The sequence below is a fragment of the Saccopteryx leptura genome, chromosome 2 (genome assembly GCF_036850995.1).
Source record: "Saccopteryx leptura isolate mSacLep1 chromosome 2, mSacLep1_pri_phased_curated, whole genome shotgun sequence".
Classification (NCBI taxonomy): domain Eukaryota; kingdom Metazoa; phylum Chordata; class Mammalia; order Chiroptera; family Emballonuridae; genus Saccopteryx; species Saccopteryx leptura.
Genome location: NC_089504.1, coordinates 114,432,109 through 114,451,173, shown reverse-complemented (window position 1 = coordinate 114,451,173; position 19,065 = coordinate 114,432,109). Strand labels below are relative to the sequence as shown.

Sequence of the window (19,065 nt, the reverse complement as noted above, 5' to 3'; positions counted from 1 at the left end):
TAAATGCATCAGACTGGGGCAGGAGGTGTTTAAAATGAAAGCAGCAGCACAGCAGTCAACACAGAACCGAGTTCAGGTGGCAAGACCCTGCCACTAACCAGACAGGCGACCATCTCTGTAAACAACCTTCACCCCCATCCAGCTTCTATCAGAAACCAGTACCTCGGGTTTACTCATTAACTTATTCCTTCCTCCTCCATCCACCTCTAGGCCAGGCCAGAGAGCACACTGTAAGAGAAAGAGGTATCTGGGAAGCCACAGGATTAGAAGCCAACACTCAGGCATGTGCCTTCATCCCACCTCAGAAACCCCCTTTATCAGAGCTGAAGGAACCTTAGCAATCACTCACCCTGCCTCCCCTTCTGCAGGTAAGAAAGCCAACCTGAAGAAAGCAAGTAACTTGCCAAAGGTCACCTAGCCAGTTAGAGGCAGAGGCAGGAGCAAGGATTAGAACCTCCCAACCAGGAGCTGGTCATCTTTCCAGAGGTTCAACAGCACGACAAGAAGTGGCTGAACCAAAGGCCTCCGAGGTAAAGCCATAGGAGAGGTTACACTTCCTCCACTGTCTCTCTCACTGTGGCTTCAACACAGATGCACAAAAGGACGGTCATCTGGCTAAGATGGGTGATGTCAGACCATGCGAGCCTCCTCGGGAACTCCCCACCAAGTTCTGCCTGGTAGGGGCCCCAGGAATAGGCCCCGCAGAATCTCTGTCATGGTACAGGACGTGCCACAAGGAGCCAGGATGCACTGAGCAGCAAGGACTATCATCACTTGTCCTCAGCCCTTCCCTCCCCACTGCCTGACTTCCCTCAGCCCAGGTCCGTGTGCCTGGCTGCTCTGCACAGGCCGCTCACAGGTGGTGCCCCAAATCTCTTAAGTGGTGAGAATAAAAGCCAACACCCACCCAGGCAGGCTCCAGGGAGGGCAGACTTAAAATGGGAGCTCCCAAATTCCTGCTGCAGCAGCTCAAAGCGGGCCCTGCAGAGGATGCCCAGGCCCTGGTGAGAACAGTCGGCCAGGTCTGCAATGGGAGGGGCAGCGGGGCAGCCAGACCTCTGGGTTTGAACTCAGCAAGTCTGCCTTAGCTGCTGCCTCTGTCAAATGCGGGAAGTGACAGCTACACCCCTGGATGCTTGTGAAAATTAAATGAAATTTAAATTAAGATTTAATACACTTTAAATAAATTAGTTTTGGACATATGTAAAGAGTCTGAAACTCACAAAGAAGGTACTCTTCTGGCACAATAAGCTACCATCCAGCACCATCCTTCCCTCACCCACCACCCTACCACCACACTGCTGAGTTCTTTCTTAAAGGTAAAAGATTTACAAATCACCCAGCAGGAGGAAGCCACAGAATAAAACACACATAAATTAAAACATAAGAAGACCTGGGTCTGTAAACAGCAACCCCAGGGGACCTAAATCAGCACCATCCACATGGGGCTACCTAAGGAGCTTCTGCCCAGCTCCAGCTCAACAGGGACTGGGTGAATAAGGGCTGAGAACAAAGCAAGACCCCAGGGGGCTGTTGGAGCTGAAAGAAGGACCTCCATGATGGTCCAGGCAGAGGGCGCCACCCGGAGAGCCAGGGGCATTGCTGCAGCAGCCAGTGCAGAGGAACAAGGCATAGGCAGCCTTGGCCAGATTCCCAGAGATGCTTTTTTGAATGGCTGGTGGAAGGTCCTCCACCCAGCTCCCAAACCTGCTGGGAGGAGACAGGAAACAGGAAGTTAGACCTCTCCTGCTTCCTTAGGCTTCCTCCTTACAATCAATGTGGCTCTCCAAGAAAGAAATTAAGAATACTGCCTAATGCCAACCAAAAACAGATGTGGGGAGGATACCCCAAGCCCAATATAAGGAACTTATCAATTCTGAGTCAAGTTCTAAGGCAAAGAAACAACTAAAATATTAGCATCCTATCTTATCCTCCCTCCCCAAACCACAGTTAAAGGGCAGTTTATAACACAGTTCAGACAGTTTATAACACAGACTTTCTAAGACCCCACCATATTAGACGCACACCAACACTGACCTGTTTTCTCTGAATTTCCTATAAATGCGTTGGCTGCTGACAAAGAAGAGAAGATCCCAGGATATTCCTGCAGGAAAACAAAAAAATTAGGTCATCACTTCTCTGTGAAGCCACTCTCAAGTGAATGCTGTCCAGCAGTGACCACTCTTCCAGACAGCAGCCTCCCATCAAGAACCCATTCATTCCACAAGTGGAGAAGGCCAGAAATGGCAAACTGTTTCCAGCTGCTGTGCCCGTTCCACTCCGCTGGTGGTGGGTGCCTAAAGCATTATAAGCAGACAAGCCCTAGCTCAGCAGGTAAGAAAGCTGTGATCAATTTAGTGATGTCTACAATGGGCAGTTATGGAAGTAAAAGAATCAATGTCACATATTTGTCATCTCTGAGGTAGACCTCTGGCATCCAAGGATTGAACATTTGTAATTTTGACCACTCACAAGTGACCCAAAATTTCAAGATATTGACTTCACCGCCTGACCAGGCAGTGGCGCAGTGGATAGAGCGTCGGACTGGGATGCCGAGGACTCAGGTTCGAGACCCCGAGGTCGCCAGCTTAAGTGCGGGCTCATCTGGTTTGAGCAAAAAGCTATCCAGCTTGGACCCAAGATCGCTGGCTCGAGCAACGGGTTAGTTAGTCTGCTGAAGGCCCACAGTCAAGGCACATATGAGAAAGCAATCAATGAACAACTAAGGTGTCGCAACAAAAAACTAATGATTGATGCTTCTCATCTCTCTCCGTTCCTGTCTGTCTGTCCCTATCTATCCCTCTGTCTCTCTCTGTCTCAGTAAAAAAAAAAAAAAAAATATTGACTTTACCGAGACACGAGTGTGATTCACAATCAAGCTTAGGTGGCTGGTAGAAAGAGCAGGCTGCTGTTGTTTTCACCTTTACCACATCCAAAGGTACTCTTGTGGAGCAATAAAAATCTTTTTTTTTTTTTAGATTTTATTTATTCATTTTTAGAGAAAGAGGAGAAAGGGAGAGTATGAGAGAGAGAGAAGGAGGAGGAGCAGAAAGCATCAACTCCCATTTGTGCCTTGACCAGGGAAGCCCAGGGTTTGGAACCGGTGACCTCAGTGTTCCAGGTTGATGCTTTATCCACTGTGCCACCACAGGTCAGGCTCAATAAAAACTTGGTGAAGCCTGACCAGGCGGTGGCGCAGGGGATAGAGCTTTGGACTGGGATGTGGAGGACTCAGGTTCGAGACCCCAAGGTCGCCAGTTTGAGCGCGGGCTCATCTGGTTTGAGCAAAGCTCACCAGCTTGGACCCAAGTTCACTGGCTTGAGCAAGGGGTTACTCGGTCTGCTTTAACCCCCCCTCCCCCAGTCAAAGCACATATGAGAAAGCAATCAATGAACAACTAAGGTGTCGCAACAAAAAACTAATGATTGATGCTTCTCATCTCTCTCCTTTCCTATCTGTCTGTCCCTATCTATCCCTCTCTCTGACTCTCTCTCTGTCTCTGTAAAAAAATAAAATAATAAATAAAATAAAAACTTGAGCCCTGGCCGGTTGGCTCAGTGGTAGAGCATCGGCCTGGCATGCAGGAGTCCCAGGTTCGATTCCCAGCCAGGGCACACAGGAGAAGCACCCATCTGCTTCTCCACCCCTACCCCTCTCCTTCCTCTCTGTCTCTCTCTTCCCCTCCTGCAGCCAAGGCTCCAGTGAAGCAAAGTTGGCCCGGACACTGAGGATGGCTCTATGGCCTCTGTCTCAGGCGCTAGAATGGCTCTGGGTGCAACAGAGCAATGCCCCAGATGGGCAGAGCATCGCCCCCTGGTGGGCATGCCGGGTGGATCCTGGTCAGGCGCATGTGGGAGTCTGTCTGCCTCCCCATTTCCAGCTTCAGAAAAAAAATAAAAAATAAAATAAAATAAAAATAAATATTTGGTGAAAAATGGCCATCAAGTGAGAGACAAAACTGTAGCAGAAGTTGAAAGAGTAGTTAACTTGGTGTTAAGATACACACAAAAAACATCTGGCTCTGTGGAAATAGGACTCTGGAGAAAGCCAGGCCCATGTACAAATACTGCTGTGGATGCAAATTTGGGATTCTAGAAGATGCAAGATTCTTTTCACATATCAATATATTTTTGGATGGCAAAATGGATCCATATTTTTATTGATATATAGTTGACATCAAAATTATATGATTTTCAGGTGTATAAATAGTTATTTGATATTGGTATATACACCAAAATGACTACCACCTAAGTCTAGTCAATATCTATCAATATACATACATAGTTGCAAAGGTTTTTCTTGTGATGAGAACTTTTTTAAGATCAACTCACTTAGCAACATTCAAATATAAAGTACAATATTTTTTTATTTTTTTTTTTAGCTAGAGAGACAGACAGGAAGGGAAAGAAATGAGAAGTGTTATCAACTCATAGTTGCAGCACTTTAGTTGTTCATTGATTGCTTCTCATATGTGCCTTGATGGGGGCTCCAGTAGAGCCAATGGCCCCTTGCTCAAGACAGTGACCTTGGGCCTAAGCCAGTGACCTTGGGCTTCAAGGCAGCGACTATGGGGTCATGTCTATGATCCCATGCTTAAGCTGGTGAACTTGCACTCAAGCTGGCGACCTTAGGGTTTCAAAACTGGGTCCTCAATGTCCCATGTCAAAGCTCTATCCACTGTGCCACCACCTGGTCAGGCATATAGAGTACAGTATTAACTATAGTCATCATGCTATATATTACATCCCCATGACAAGACTCATTTCTTGAGAATGTCAGAGGTCCATACTGTGCCTACTCTGTGCCTCTCATCAGTGAGTACTGGGCCAAGAACAGAGGCAATAAGAATATCTGAGCCTGACCAGGCAGTGGCGCAGTGTGGATAGAGCATTGGACTGGGATGCGGAAGGACCCAGGTTCGAGACACCGAGGTTGCCAGCTTGAGTGCAGGTTCATTGGTTTGAACAAAGCTCGCCAGCTTGGACCCAAGGTCGCTGGCTCAAGCAAGGGGTTACTCAGTCTGCTAAAGGCCCATGGTCAAGGCACATATAAGAAAGCAATCAATGAACAACCAAGGTGTCGCAAAGAAAAACTGATGATTGATGCTTCTCATCTCTCTCCATTCCTGTCTGTCTGTCCCTATCTATCCCTCTCTCTAACTCCCTCTCTGTCTCTGTAAAAAATAAATAAATAAAAGAATATCTGCCCTGAAGGGGCTCACAATCTAGTTAGAGAAATTATGATACCCACTAGAATAGCAAGTGACACTTCATCTTTGTAATAACGCTCAGAATCCACTTCAATCCACCTTCATCCATTCTTCACCACCCCCAGCCAATCAATTCACATATGATCTTTTTTTATTTTCTTAAGATTTTATTTATTGAGAGAGGTGAGAGAGAAAGGGAGTAGGAGCAGGAAGCATCCACTCATAGTAGTTGATTCTCGTATGTGCCTCGACCGGGCAAGCCCAGGATTTCAAACCAGCAACCTCAGCACTCCAGGTCCACACTTTATCCACTGCACCACCACAGGTCAAACTCACAAATGATGGTCTTAATCCTACTTCCAAAATACCTCAGGTTCAGTCTCTCCTTTCCATTCCTCACATCTGCCCAGCCACTCTCTCCACCATAATTTCCCCTGGTGATAGAACCCAGACTCGCCCTCCTGAGGCTTAGCCCTACTTCTGCAACCCCTATTCAAAAACCTAGGAGGCAGTTCCCAGGGCATCGCCAGATAGACTGCTGTCTCCCCAGTACCAGCTCAGAAACTGTATTTGGTGGGCACTAACCTTCTCTTGAATAAATAACTGGACAGATGAAATTCCTTGGCTGAACATTTGAAACCACCCACAATATGACCACTGTCTCCCTGTCCAGCCTTTTCTTTCTCTGCTTTCCTTCACACAACCCACTCACTGGCCCACCTAAGCTATTCACACACCTCAATATTTTCTCAGTACTTTCCCTTAGGCTGGTCCCTTCTCCCTTCTGTTGAAAGGCAAACTACCCTTAAAAGTTCATGTCAGCCTAACCTGTGGTGGCGCAGTGGGATGAAGCGTTGACCTGAAGGTGCTGGGGTCGCCGGTTCGAAACCCTGGGCTTGCCTGGTCGGGGCACATGTGGGAGTTGATGCTTCCAGCTCCTCCCCCCTTCTCTCTCTCTGTCTCTCCCTCTCCTCTCTAAAAAATGAATAAATTAAAATTTAAAAAAAAAGTTCATGTCAGCCTGACCAGGCAGTGACCCAGTGGATAGAGCGTCGGACGGGGATGTGGAGGACTCAGATTCGAGACCCCGGGGTCGCCAGCTTCAGCGCGGGCTCATCTGGCTTGAGCAAAAGCTCACCAGCTGGCTCGAGCAAGGGGTTACTCGGTCTGCTGAAGGCCCGCGGTCAAGGCACATATGAGAAAGCAATCAATGAACAACTAAGGTGCCCCAATGGCAACAAAAAACTGATAATTGATGCTTCTCATCTCTCTCCGTTCCTGTCTGTCCCTATCCATCCCTCTCTCTGACTCTCTCTCTGCCCTGTAAAAAAAAAAAAAAAAAAAAAAGTTCATGTCAGATGCCACCTGCTGCATGAAGCGTTCCTCCAGAATCAGAGTGCTTTATCCCGCTGTCTGAACCCACATAACATTCTACTCCCACACGCCATTCACATTATAATTTGAATGTCATTTTTGAACCTCTTTCTTAACCCATTACCACATTACAAGTCCTATGAAGACAAGGACCTTTATCTTTTTCATTTTTGCATCATCAAAACTTAGTACAGACTCTTGTACTGACATACACACACACTAAATGTTCATCAAATTCACTAAAGAATCACCCCAGGCAGTATATAAAAGCCAGGAGAGATGAAGACAGAAAAGGCCACAAGCAGCTCCAAAGAAAAAGAAATCACTTTTGGGTGGGTGGCCAGGGAAGGTTCCATGAAAGAGCTCAGACATGAATAGTGTCTTGAAAGTGGGGAAGGGGGACCTGGGGAAGAGCATTCCAAGAAGGTGGAACAGTAACTAAATGACAAAGAAGGAATGAGCAAAGCATACCTGGGAGATCTTATCTGTCTGGCTAGAACTGAGGGTGCCCGGGCGGAGATCAGTGGAAGACAAGGCTAGACATGGAGGTTAGGAATGGATACAAAGGATTTCAAATGCCAAGCTATGGAACTTATAGTAGATTAGATCCATCCCCTCAGTCACTGAGGACAACCACAGCAGGCCTAGGCCTTAATGGTAGAAAAAAGAAGTCTTGTCCTCTCATGATCCAAGCATATTAGTCTAGTCTCCTCAGCTAGAGTATAAACAATAGCCACCATCTACTGCACTCCTGCTGTGTAGGAGAAGGCCTTTTAGCTTTGTGCTTCACATGCTGTTATCTCATTGCTCCTCCAAAGGCCTGAGAGCCTGGTATTGTCATCCTCACTTAGCAAGCAGGAAGCTAAAGCTGCAAGAGGAGAGGGCACTTGCCCAAGCCCTCACCGCCTCATTCACCTCATTCACTTAATGATGCCAGCCAGGCTGGAGTTAAGAGACTCAGGGATGAGGACCAGCGTATCTGCCAGCTTCCCCAGGGGCCCAGGGGCTTCCCACTTAAGCTGAGCTGCTTCTCCTTATTAATTCCTCAAGGGCAAAATTTATTGAGCACATAAAATAAAATGGAGGTTGTCAAGGACTGGGGAGGGAGAAATGAGGAGTTAGTGTTTTAAGGGATATACAGTTTCAGTTTTGCAGGTGAGAAAGTTCTGGAGAGCTGTTGTACAACAATGAATATACTTAATGAAATTGAACTGGACATTTAAAAATGGCTAAGATGGTAAATTTTATGTGTATTTTACCACGATTAAAATTTTTTAAATAAAACACTTATTAATTGTCTGATTGGCTGCCAATATAATCTTATACTGCTAATTATTTCATGCTGGAAGAGACTCTAGAAAACACTTTAGCCCTGGCCGGTTGGCTCAGCGGTAGAGCGTCGGCCTAGCGTGCGGAGGACCCGGGTTCGATTCCCGGCCAGGGCACACAGGAGAAGCGCCCATTTGCTTCTCCACCCCTCCGCCGCGCTTTCCTCTCTGTCTCTCTCGTCCCCTCCCGCAGCCGAGGCTCCATTGGAGCAAAGATGGCCCGGGCGCTGGGGATGGCTCTGTGGCCTCTGCCCCAGGCGCTAGAGTGGCTCTGGTCGCAACATGGCGACGCCCAGGATGGGCAGAGCATCGCCCCCTGGTGGGCAGAGCGTCGCCCCTGGTGGGCGTGCCGGGTGGATCCCGGTCGGGCGCATGCGGGAGTCTGTCTGACTGTCTCTCCCTGTTTCCAGCTTCAGAAAAAAAAAAAAAAAAAAAAAAAAAAAAATGAAAAAAAGAAAAAAAAAATGAAAACACTTTAACCCAATAACCCTCCAATCATAAAGTTAGAAGGGGGAGGTAATTTGCCCAGGGCTGCACACATAAGTGGTGTTGAGGCTAAGATCCTCAGAATCAACAGAGAAAAATGGCAGGAGGCAACACAGCATAATAGGAAAGTACAGGGCATGAGGGGTCAGAGGCCCCAGATTCAAGTCTGCTTCTTCCACTTAATGAGTTCTGTGACCTCAGAGAAGTAATTTATTCTCTGAGCCTCATTTTCCCAACCTATAAGAAGGCAATTAAAAATAACATATACGCCCTGGCCGGTTGGCTCAGTGGTAGAGCGTCGGCCTGGCGTGCAGGAGTCCCGAGTTCAATTCCCAGCCAGGGCACACAGGAGAAGCACCCATCTGCTTCTCCACCCTCCTCCTCTCCTTCCTCTCTGTCTCTCTCTTCCCCTCCCGCAGCCGAGGCTCCATTGGAGCAAAGTTGGCCCGGGCACTGAGGATGGCTCTATGGCCTCTGCCTCAGGTGCTAGAATGGCTCTGGTTGCAGCAGAGCAATGCCCCAGATGGGCAGAGCATCGCCCCCTGGTGGGCATGCCGGGTGGATCCCGGTCGGGCGCATGTGGGAGTCTGTCTGCCTCCCCATTTCCAGCTTCAGAAAAATACAAAAAAATAAATAAAAATAAAAATAACATATACTTGATAATATTATGTGTGAATCAAAATTACTGGTGTATACAGCTAATATGCAGAGAAAGTACTCAGCCAACTATAAATTATTTCATAAGCACTAGTTATTGTTATTAATATTAAATACCAGTTCATAGATTTAAAGAAGATTAAAGCCCTGGATGGGTAGCTCAGTTGATTAGAGTTGATTAGAGCATTGTTCTGATATGCCAGGGTTGCAGATTTGATCCTCAGATCAACCAATAAGTGAAAAAATAACTGGAACAAGAAATCAATGTTTCTCTCTCTCTCTCTCTCCCCTCTCTTCCTCTCTCTAAAATCAATCAATCAATAAAATATAAAAGTAATATCGATTAATTCAAATAAAAAAATAATCTCACTTCATTGTGGCCCACTCTCAGTTATGCGAAGTCTTGCACATGGCAGGTCTTCAGTGAGTTAGTGAACTGAATTACCCTTCAGGTTTTACCCACCCCTGTCCTTTGACCTCCCTCACCCCTCAACCCATAGCCCCGCTGCAACAGCCATCCAGAACCATGCCAGAAACTGGTGTAAATGTCAGCCTCCCTGGCTGCATTCCTTTGCTAAATATAAATGATTTGTCCAGTCCATTGTTTGAAATTATCCATAATACCTCCCCCTCCATTACTTATGATGACAAGCTGACTGTACATCTTATAGCAAAACTACATACAAAACATTTTCTATGGCTATTTTTAGTAGAGAGAGAAAAGCTGGCTGGTATACAGGGATCAGAGCATGAGTCCTCAGTTTTCTCCACTAGTCCAGGAAAGCTTCCTGGAGGAGGAAATGCCTGAGTCAGACAAGGGGGACAGGTGCAGGTCAGAAGGGCACCCTCACTGAATCCATTAGTTAGGTTCTTTGAACCAAAGGGAGGTGAGCAGCTGCCTTCTTATTCCCGTTTTGGGGATAGGGGAAGGAAGGTCCACACGGCCCAGGGGATCTCATACTACCCCAATGCTCCAAACTTCCCCAGGCACTACAGGCATCCAGGGAAGAGGTACAGAAGACTCCTCTTTTTCAAAAAGAGGCTATCCAAGACTCCAGTTTCGAGATACACAAGTACAAATACTGCCTTCTAAACAGCCAGTTTCTTGTTTGAACTTTTGTTTAACCACAAGAAAGTTTTTTAAAGTCTCAAACTTGAAAGCACAGATGGACTACATCTCGGACCTCGAGGTGTGCCAAAGCTCTGTCACTCTAAGTGCCGACCAGCCAGCGATGGCCTAAGGAACAGTCAGGGGTGCGGGGGGGAGAGGAGGTCCTGCAGGCGGTATCCCAGCCATGCCCGAGCCCCTGGCCCTCCCTGGGCGTGCGCCATGGGCCACCCCCAAACCACTGGAGTCTCCTGGGCCACACAATCAGAAACCCATGACAGCTCTGAGTCTCTCTCTTTCTGCTGCACCCACAGACCTCCCATCCCTTCGTCTGGGATCCCGCGGCTCTACTCCCAAAAGGTCCCCTGAGCCACTCCGTGCAGATCCCTCTCCGCCCCAATCCCGGGCCCCGCACACACCTTCCCCTTCCTGGGCCGCTTCCCGGCCCTCACAGGGCGCCTACCCCATCCCTCCCTCATTCCGTCCCACTGCCGCCCTCCCGACATCCCTCCGCAGGGTGTCCCTGAAGCGCCCCCAGCCCTGGAAACCTGGTCGAGGGCTCGCCTAGCCCGCCCACAGCCGGCCCGGACCCCGCAAGCTCGCCCGCTCCCGAGCCCGCCCCGGGCCGCACTCACCGAGCTCCCAGGAATGCGGGATCCCGACTCTCTCGCGTTTCCTCGCCACCGCCACTACAGCCGCAGCCAGCGGAAACGAGGGGCGGGGCCGGGGCTCGCGGTGGGGGGCGGGGCCTGCCCAGGAATGGCGAGGCCACGGGGCGGGGCCGGCCGCGGGGGCGGGGCGAGGCCCCCAGCCGGGGCAGAGCACGGGGGGCGGAGTGACCCCGCCAGAGGGAGCTGGAGTGTGCGCTGGGCCCGGGCGGTGCGTGGGGGAGGGGCAGGGGCCGCTAACACCCGTGGCTCGATCCTCGGCGTCAGAGCTGCAGGGAGCCGGAGGAGGGAGGCCAGGCGTGGCCGCCCTCTGTTGCTCCGGAACCCTACCTTCCCTCCACACCTCCTGGATTCTCGGATTGGCCTTTCCTCAGAGGCGTTAGTACGATGCCTTCCTGAGCCGCAGCCCGGACCAGAGATGGGGAGAGGGAGGTCAGGGCCTGGGAGTTCGCGCTCCTAGGCTCTGTCCTATTCACCACCCCAGGGCCCGCGCTGGCCCGGATCTTAGCTTTACCCCTGGGCCGGGCTGTCTGACCTCAGCACCCCCACCCGCGCCCCACACCCAAGAAATCCTTCCCTGGTATTTGGGGCGGACTCTTTGAGCTGTTGAGGTCGCGGGTGTGTATTTGATACTGCCGGGAGGAGCCCCTGTCTCCCCAGGAGCTATAGGCCTCCAAGTGGTGGTAAAGGGCACCGTGAAAAACTGAATTGAAGCAGGAAAAACTCAAGTTAGACATCTCTGGAGGAATGCTTCCAATAGGGATTGTCAGGCCTGGATTCTTTTTTTTTTTTTTTTTTCCCCTGAAACTGGAAACGGGGAGAGACAGTCAGACAGACTCCCGCATGCGCCCGACCGGGATCCACCCGGCACGCCCACCAGGGGTGGGCGACGCTGTGCCCACCAGGGGGCGATGCTCTGCCCCTCCGGGGCGTTGCTCTGCAGCGACCAGAGCCACTCTAGCGCCTGGGGCAGAGGCCAAGGAGCCATCCCCAACGCCCGGGCCATCTTTGCTCCAATGGAGCCTTGGCTGCGGGAGGGGAAGAGAGAGACAGAGAGGAAGGAGGGGGGCAAGGTGGAGAAGCAAATGGGCGCTTCTCCTATGTGCCCTGGCCGGAATCGAACCCACTGAGCCAACCAGCCAGGGCCAGGCCTGGATTCTCGAAGTACAGTGTGTCCGTAAAGTCATGGTGCACTTTTGACTGGTCACAGGAAAGCAACAAAAGACGATAGAAATGTGAAATCTGCACAAAATAAAAGGAAAACTCTCCCAGTTTCATACCTATTCAGTGCAGTTCAATGTGGGCTCATGCACAGATTTTTTAGGGCTCTTTAGGTAGCTATCCCGTATAGCCTCTACAGACTCATCACTGACTGATGGCCTACCAGAACGGAGTTTCTCCACCAAACTGCTTATCCCACCGAGTAATGTTACTCGTATGTGGTGGCGCTTCGTTATAACCGCGCCGATATTCACGTTGCACTTTGGTCACAGGTTCGAATTTAGCAAGCCACAGAACACACTGAACTTTCCTCTGTACCATCCACATCTCAACTGGCATGGCCGTGGGCTGCTCCACTGTATACACGGTGTTACATCATCATCTGCGCGTGCACACATGCTGCCACATCATCCTACAGAAACTGGGAGGGTTTTCCTTTTATTTGGTGCAGATTTCACATTTCTATTGTCTTTTGTTGCTTTCCTGTGACCAGTGAAAAGTTGCACCATGACTTTACGGACACACTGTAGAAGACCTGTACTCTCTTCCAAAGTGGTGACTGACAGCCATCTCTACTCATAATTGTTAGTATCATAGAAATGTATTCTGTGCTTTCTCACGTGCATAATCATGGGCTAAGTATGATTTGAGACAAAGTTTTAAACCTGGTTACAATCGCCAGGGTCCCCTTCACCTCTCTTAATTAGACTGGCAGTTTCCATTCATTTCCTCAGACCCTACTCCTCATACAAACACAGTCTTGTTTTGTCTGTTAGACTTAAACCAATAACCCATCTCCTGACTCTCCATTCCCTTCCTTCAAAATCTTGTTCAATACCCCCCCATAAAGTCTTCAAAGGCTAGCCCCTACCAGCCCCTGTCTCTCCAGCCCTTTAGCACATATGCAAACTCCACCCAATTTCCAGAAGAAAGAGAGACCCAGAGAGGGAAAGGGACTTGCTAGTGATGTCTGTAGTGGGAGGCAGACCAGTTTGGTAGAAACATAGTCTCTTTGGAGCCAGACAGACCTGGAATTGAATCCTGACTCTGCCTTTTATGGACTGTGACATCTCTAGGCCTCAGTTTCTTCACCTTTAATAATACTGATGCCACAGGGTTGAGATGACCAAGATGATGGGGAGCAAAAGCACAACATTTGATGCCAGGTGGTGCTCAGCAAATGTTAGCTTCCTTCTGCCCTTTGAAATAATAGGATTATGAGCCTTAGGGATAAGAGAAATCTTAGAAGAATCCCTTCAGCAATAACCCAGAAAGCGGCCATGCTGCTCACCCTCCTTCAGCACATCCAGGGATGGGAAGACTCAGTGCCTCCAAAGGGATTACAGTTGCAGGAAAAAGCCATGGACGAAAGCCACAGAGGATATGAAATTATTCAACATAAAAAAGGCTAAGGTGGGCCTGACCTGTGGTGGCGCAGTGGATAAAGCGTCGACCTGGAAATGCTGAGGTCGCTGGTTCAAAACCCTGGGCTTGCCTGGTCAAGGCACATATGGGAGTTGATGCTTCCTGCTCCTCCCCTCTTCTCTCTCTCTCTCTCTCTTTCTCTCTCCTCTGTCTCTCTCCTCTCTAAAAATGAATAAAAATAAAAAAAAACATTGCTATTCTTATTTAAAAAAAAAAAAAAAAGTGCCTGACCAGGCGGTGGCGCAATGGATAGAGCATCGGATTGGGATGCGGAGGACCCAGGTTCGAGACCCCGAGGTCGCCAGCTTGAGCGCGGGCTCATCTGGCTTGAGCAAAAAAGCTCACCAGCTTGGACCCAAGGCCGCTGGCTCAAGCAAGGGGTTACTTGGTCTGCTGAAGGCCCATGGTCAAGGCACATATGAGAAAACAATCAATGAACAACTAAGGTGTCGCAACGAAAAGCTGGTGATTGATGCTTCTCATCTCTCTCCGTTCCTGTCTGTCTGTCCCTATCTATCCCTCTCTCTGACTCTCTCTCTTTCACTATAAAAAAATAAAAATTAAATTAAATTAAATTTAAAAAAAAAAAGGCTTAGGTGACTTGCAGTCTGTAAGGCAGACACATACTGCTATGTCTACTGAGGATAAAACTCAAATAAATGACCTGACTAGGAAGCAAAATACCCATACGGCAGAAATTCCCAAAAGCATGAGGTTCCAGTTTACTGTACCAAGCTTCTGAGAAATATCACCATTTGTGTCTTGGAAATTCTGAAAATGCTGAGAAAAAAAACACCATATAGATAGGGTGACTCCATCCAGGTTGTCAGGCATATTGCACTTACTACTCTTGTCCTGGCATAATTTTTTTTTTAGAGAGAGACAGATGACAGAGAGAGAGATAAAAAGCATCAATTCTTCGTTGTGGCACCTTAGTTATTCATTGATTGTTTTCTCATATGTGCCTTGACCCGGGGACTACAGCCAAGCCAATGACCCCTTGCTCAAGCCAGCGACCTTAGACTCAAGCCAGCAACCTTAGGCTTCAAGCCAGTGACCATGAGGTCATGTCTATGATCTCGTGCTCAAGCTGGTGAGCCCATGCTCAAGCCAGCAACCTTGGGATCATGTTAATGATCACAGGCTCAAGCCAGTGACCCTGCGCTCAAGCTAGCATGCCTGTACTCAAACCAGATGAGCCGTGCTCAAGCCAACGACCTCGGGGTTTAGAACCTGGGTCCTCTGCATCCCAGGCTGATGCTCTATCCACTGCGCCACCACCTGTTAGGCCTGGCATAATTATTAATAATCCCCCTTTCACTCTCAAAATATCTTGGTTTGGACAATAAATTATAGGTCACATTAACTATGAACAAAGTCAGTACTTCAAATAATAGCTCCTTCCAGCCCTGCATGTCGGCAATTCTGCTGGATTTTCTGAATCCCAGAGACCTCAAAAGATAGGATGTCAGTTTATCCCCTTGAAATCACCAAATCAAATCAAAAATGATAATAAGCAGAAATTAAGTTTTCCAGCCAGCCACCCCAAGTCAAGCTAAGAGACAGACAGTGCCTGCTGAATTGTGACACCTAGTGGGGAGAATTCACACTCACTGGAAGCTGTTTTCGGACACTTCGTATTCAGCTTTTATTGCTTGTAAAGCACAGAACAGCAGCTAACATTTTCCAAATGCTTATGTGCTAGGCACAGTTCTAAGTATATGTTATAATTTATTTGAGCCTCATAACAACTCTAGGAGGTAGCTACTGTTATCAGCCCTCCATTTTATAGATGAGGAAATTGAGGATCAAAAGAGTTAAGTAACTTCCCCCAGGTCATTTAGCCAGTAAATGACTATGCCAGGATCTAACCCCTGGTTGTCTAGTTGCAGGGCCTAGCACTTAACTGCTACTCTATCCAGCTTCTATCAGCTACATGTACAAAGTTAGTTCAGAGGTGTCTTCTGTCTAAAGTGACTCCTACCAACTCTCTGACATGCAACAATATGAAGGGAGAATGAGAAGCATAGAATACTAGAAGGTCACCTGACCAGGTGGTGGTGCAGTGGTTAGAGTGTAGGACTGGGATGCAGAGGACCCAGGTTCAAGACCCCAAGGTCGCCAGCTTGAGCACGGGCTCATCTGGTTTGAGCAAAAAGCTCACCAGCTTGGACCCAAGGTCGCTGTGTTGAGCAAGGGGTTCTTGGTCTGCTGAAGGCCCACGGGCAAGGCACATATGAGAAAGCAATCAACGAACAACTAAGGTTTAACAACAAAAAACTGATGATTGATGCTTCTCATCTCTCTCCGTTCCTGTCTGTCTGTCCCTATCTATCCTTCTCTCTGACTCTCTCTCTGTCTCTGTAAAAAAAAAGGAAAAAAAAGAATAAAAAATAGTAATTAAAAAAAAAGAGCCCTGGCCAGTTGGCTCAGCAGTAGAGCGTCGGCCTGGCGTGCAGGAGTCCCGGGTTCGATTCGCGGCCAGGGCACACAGGAGAAGCTCCCATCTGCTTCTCCACCCCTCCCCCTCTCCTTCCTCTCTGTCTCTCTCTTCCACTCCTGCAGCGAGGCTCCATTGGAGCAAAGATGGCCCAGGCGCTGGGGATGGCTCTGTGGCCTCTGCCTCAGGTGCTAGAATGGCTCTGGATGCAACAGAGCAACGCCCCAGATGGGCAGAACATCGCCCCCTGGTGGGCATGCCAGGTGGATCCTGGTCGGGCGCATGCAGGAGTCTGTCTGACTGCCTCCCCGTTTCCAGCTTCGGAAAAATGTAAAAAAATGAAAAAAGAATACTAGAAGGTTGGCTTCCACATCTGCCAGTAAAGAGTGGTAGTGTCCACATCTACCCAAGATTAAAATCAGGCCATTAAACCAGAAAATGAGAAAACTCATAAACCGTCAGTTAAGTGCACAGTGGGGCCTGGCTGGGCAGCTCAGTTGGTTAGACTTAGAGCATTGTCCTGATATGCCATGGTTTTGGGTTTTATCCTGGATCAGGGCATATACAAGAATCAACCAATGAATAAATAAATAAATAGAATAACAAATCAATGTTTCTCTCTCTCTCTCTCAAATCAATAAATAAAAATCTTTTTAAAAAAGAAGCACTTTCCAGGGTGAAGAATGAAACAGTTCCTTCCCTACCTTACCCCCCTTAATAACATCTATTCATGCAATTTGAACAGTGGTCACTGAAACCTACCAGCCACAAGACCCAAACCTAGACCTCCTACCCTTGTCATGAGGAAGCAGGCAGAAGTGACCAAAGACTGTTCTGCTTCTTTTCTAGGCTCCCTCCTCCAAAGAATACAGATCATCACCAAGGGCCCCTCCTTCCTTCAGCTTCTTTCTCTTCCAAAACTCAAAGTGCAGGGGGTGGAGCAGGAGGAAGGCAGCTTGTACAAGTCTTTATTAAAACGGTTGCCATATAGGGGAGGGGCACAAAGAAAACCAGATAGAAGGTGACGGAAGACAATTTGGGTGATGGGAATGCAACATAATCAAATGTCAAAATAACCTGGAGATGTTTTCTCTGAACATATGTACCCTGATTTACCAATGTCACCTCATTAAAATTAATAATAATAAAAAAGATTGCCATATTGGCCCTGGCCAGTTGGCTCAGCGGTAGAGCATCAGCCCATTGTGTGGATGTCCAGGGTTCGATTCCCAGTCAAGGCACACAAGAGAAGCACCCATCTGCTTCTCCACTCCTCCTCCTCCTCCTTCTTTCTCACTCTTTCTTTCTGTCTGTCTGTCTGTCTGTCTGTCTCTCTCTCTCTTCCCTTCCTTCCCCTCTCTGAATAAAACTATAGATCAAGGGAGGGTTTGTGGAAAATTAACAGGAAGAATTAAAACTATTTACTTGGGGGGTGGGGCGGGGACAGGAAGGAAAAGAGATGAGAAGCATCAACTCAGAGTTGTGGCACTTTAGTTGTTCATTGATTGCTTCTCATACATGCCTTGACCGGGGGAACCCAGCTGAGCCAGTGACCCCTTGCTCAAGCCAGCAACCATGGGCTCAAGCCAGGGACCATGGGGTCATGTCTATGATCCCACATTCAAGCCAGTGACCCCACATTCAAGCTGGTGAGTCTGTGCTAAATTGACGCTCTATCCACTGAGCCACCACCTGGTCAGGCAAGACTTGAATCTATTTAAAACCTTGTGGGAACAGTCTTACTTTTGGTATTAAGAAATAAGCTCCTGCCTGACCAGGCGATGGTGCAATGGATAGAGAGTCTGACTAGGATGCGTAGGACCCAGGTTCGAGATCCCAAGGTCACCAGCTTGAGCGCGGGCTGATCTGGTTTGAGCAAAGCTCACCAGGTTGGACCCAAGGTTGCTGGCTCGAGCAAGGGGTTACTCGGTCTGCTGTAGCCCTACGGTCAAGGCACATATGAGAAAGCAATCAATGAACAACTAAGGTGTCACAACAAAAAACTAATGGTTGATGCTTCTCATCTCTCTCCGTTCCTGTCTGTCTGTCCCTATCTATCCCTCTCTCTGACTCTCTCTGTCTCTGTAAAAAGAAAAAAGAAATAAGCTCCTATTGACCAACCCTTACACTCTGGACATCATCCAAAAAATAAATAAAGAAGGAAAAATACATCCTGACCTGTGGTGGCACAGTGGATAAAGCGTTGACCTGGAACGCTGAGGTCACCAGTTCAAAACTCTGGGCTTGCCTGGCCAAGGCACATATGGGAGTTGATGCTTCTTGCTCCTCCCCCTTTCTCTCTCTTTCTCTCTCTCTCTCTCTCTCTCTCTCTTACTCTCTCTCCTCTCTAAAATGAATAAATAAATAAAAATTTTAAAAAAAAGAAGGAAAAATACTACCACTCCTACCAACAAAAAATAAAAAATAAAACCCCAACTACCTGAGGATTCCTGAAAGAAAACCCAAATAGGCATGAGATGAGTTCCCATTTTTGTGGATTTCCCCATGTTGGCCAAGGTCCCAGTGCAGTCAGCACAGGATGGCTAAGATTCCAACAGAAAACCCTCTGTGTTTTTGGCAGAGGAACCAGATAGAGCCCAGAGCAACCAAGGCTGCTGTATTGAGGAGTGGATCCTTGGAAGAGGAAAAGAGAGAGCCAGAGAAGGAAACCCCAAAATTCTCTCTATAAACCCTTTCTCTCTATAAACCCAAGCAAAGTTGACCCCAGTGCTGAGGATGGCTCCATGGCCTCTGCCTCATACACAAGAATGGCTCCAATTGCAGCAGAGCAACGCCCCAGATGGGCAGAGCATTGCCCCCTGGTGGGCATGCATGGTGGATGGATCTCGGTCAGGCGCAAACAGGGGTCCGTCTGTCTCCTACCTCTGCCCCCCCCCCCCAGCCCCCAGCCACGCACTTCTCACTTCGGAAAAATACAAAAAAAAAAAAAAAAAAAAAAAAAGGCTTTAAAAATAAATAAATAAATAAATAAAAACTCTTTCTCATGCTCGAGCCACACATGACCAGAATCGCAGCTAAAGATAAAGGAACCAAACCAGGACTTGAGCAATTGCTGGCCGTAGGTTAGACAGAGTTTATAGTTCGAGTATCACAAAGTTAACTTCTTGATAAAAGAAAAATATCTACA

The 19,065-nt window shown here is 48.2% G+C and overlaps 1 protein-coding gene across 3 annotated transcripts in view; it reads right to left on the bottom strand.

Moving 5' to 3' along the window:
* TSPAN9 (tetraspanin 9) overlaps nucleotides 1-10,886 on the bottom strand; it is a 225,683-nt gene extending 214,797 nt beyond the window's left edge. For 2 of the 3 annotated variants that reach the window (XM_066368595.1, XM_066368594.1), the window contains exons 1-2: nucleotides 10,799-10,886; nucleotides 2,038-2,104 (exon numbers count right to left, since the gene is read on the bottom strand). The gene's annotated coding sequence lies outside the window, so the exon portion shown is untranslated. Of the gene's footprint in view, nucleotides 1-162; nucleotides 189-2,037; nucleotides 2,105-10,798 lie in introns of those variants that run through there. The other variant, XM_066368596.1, reaches the window with a different exon arrangement.
* Nucleotides 10,887-19,065: the final 8,179 nt, after the last annotated feature.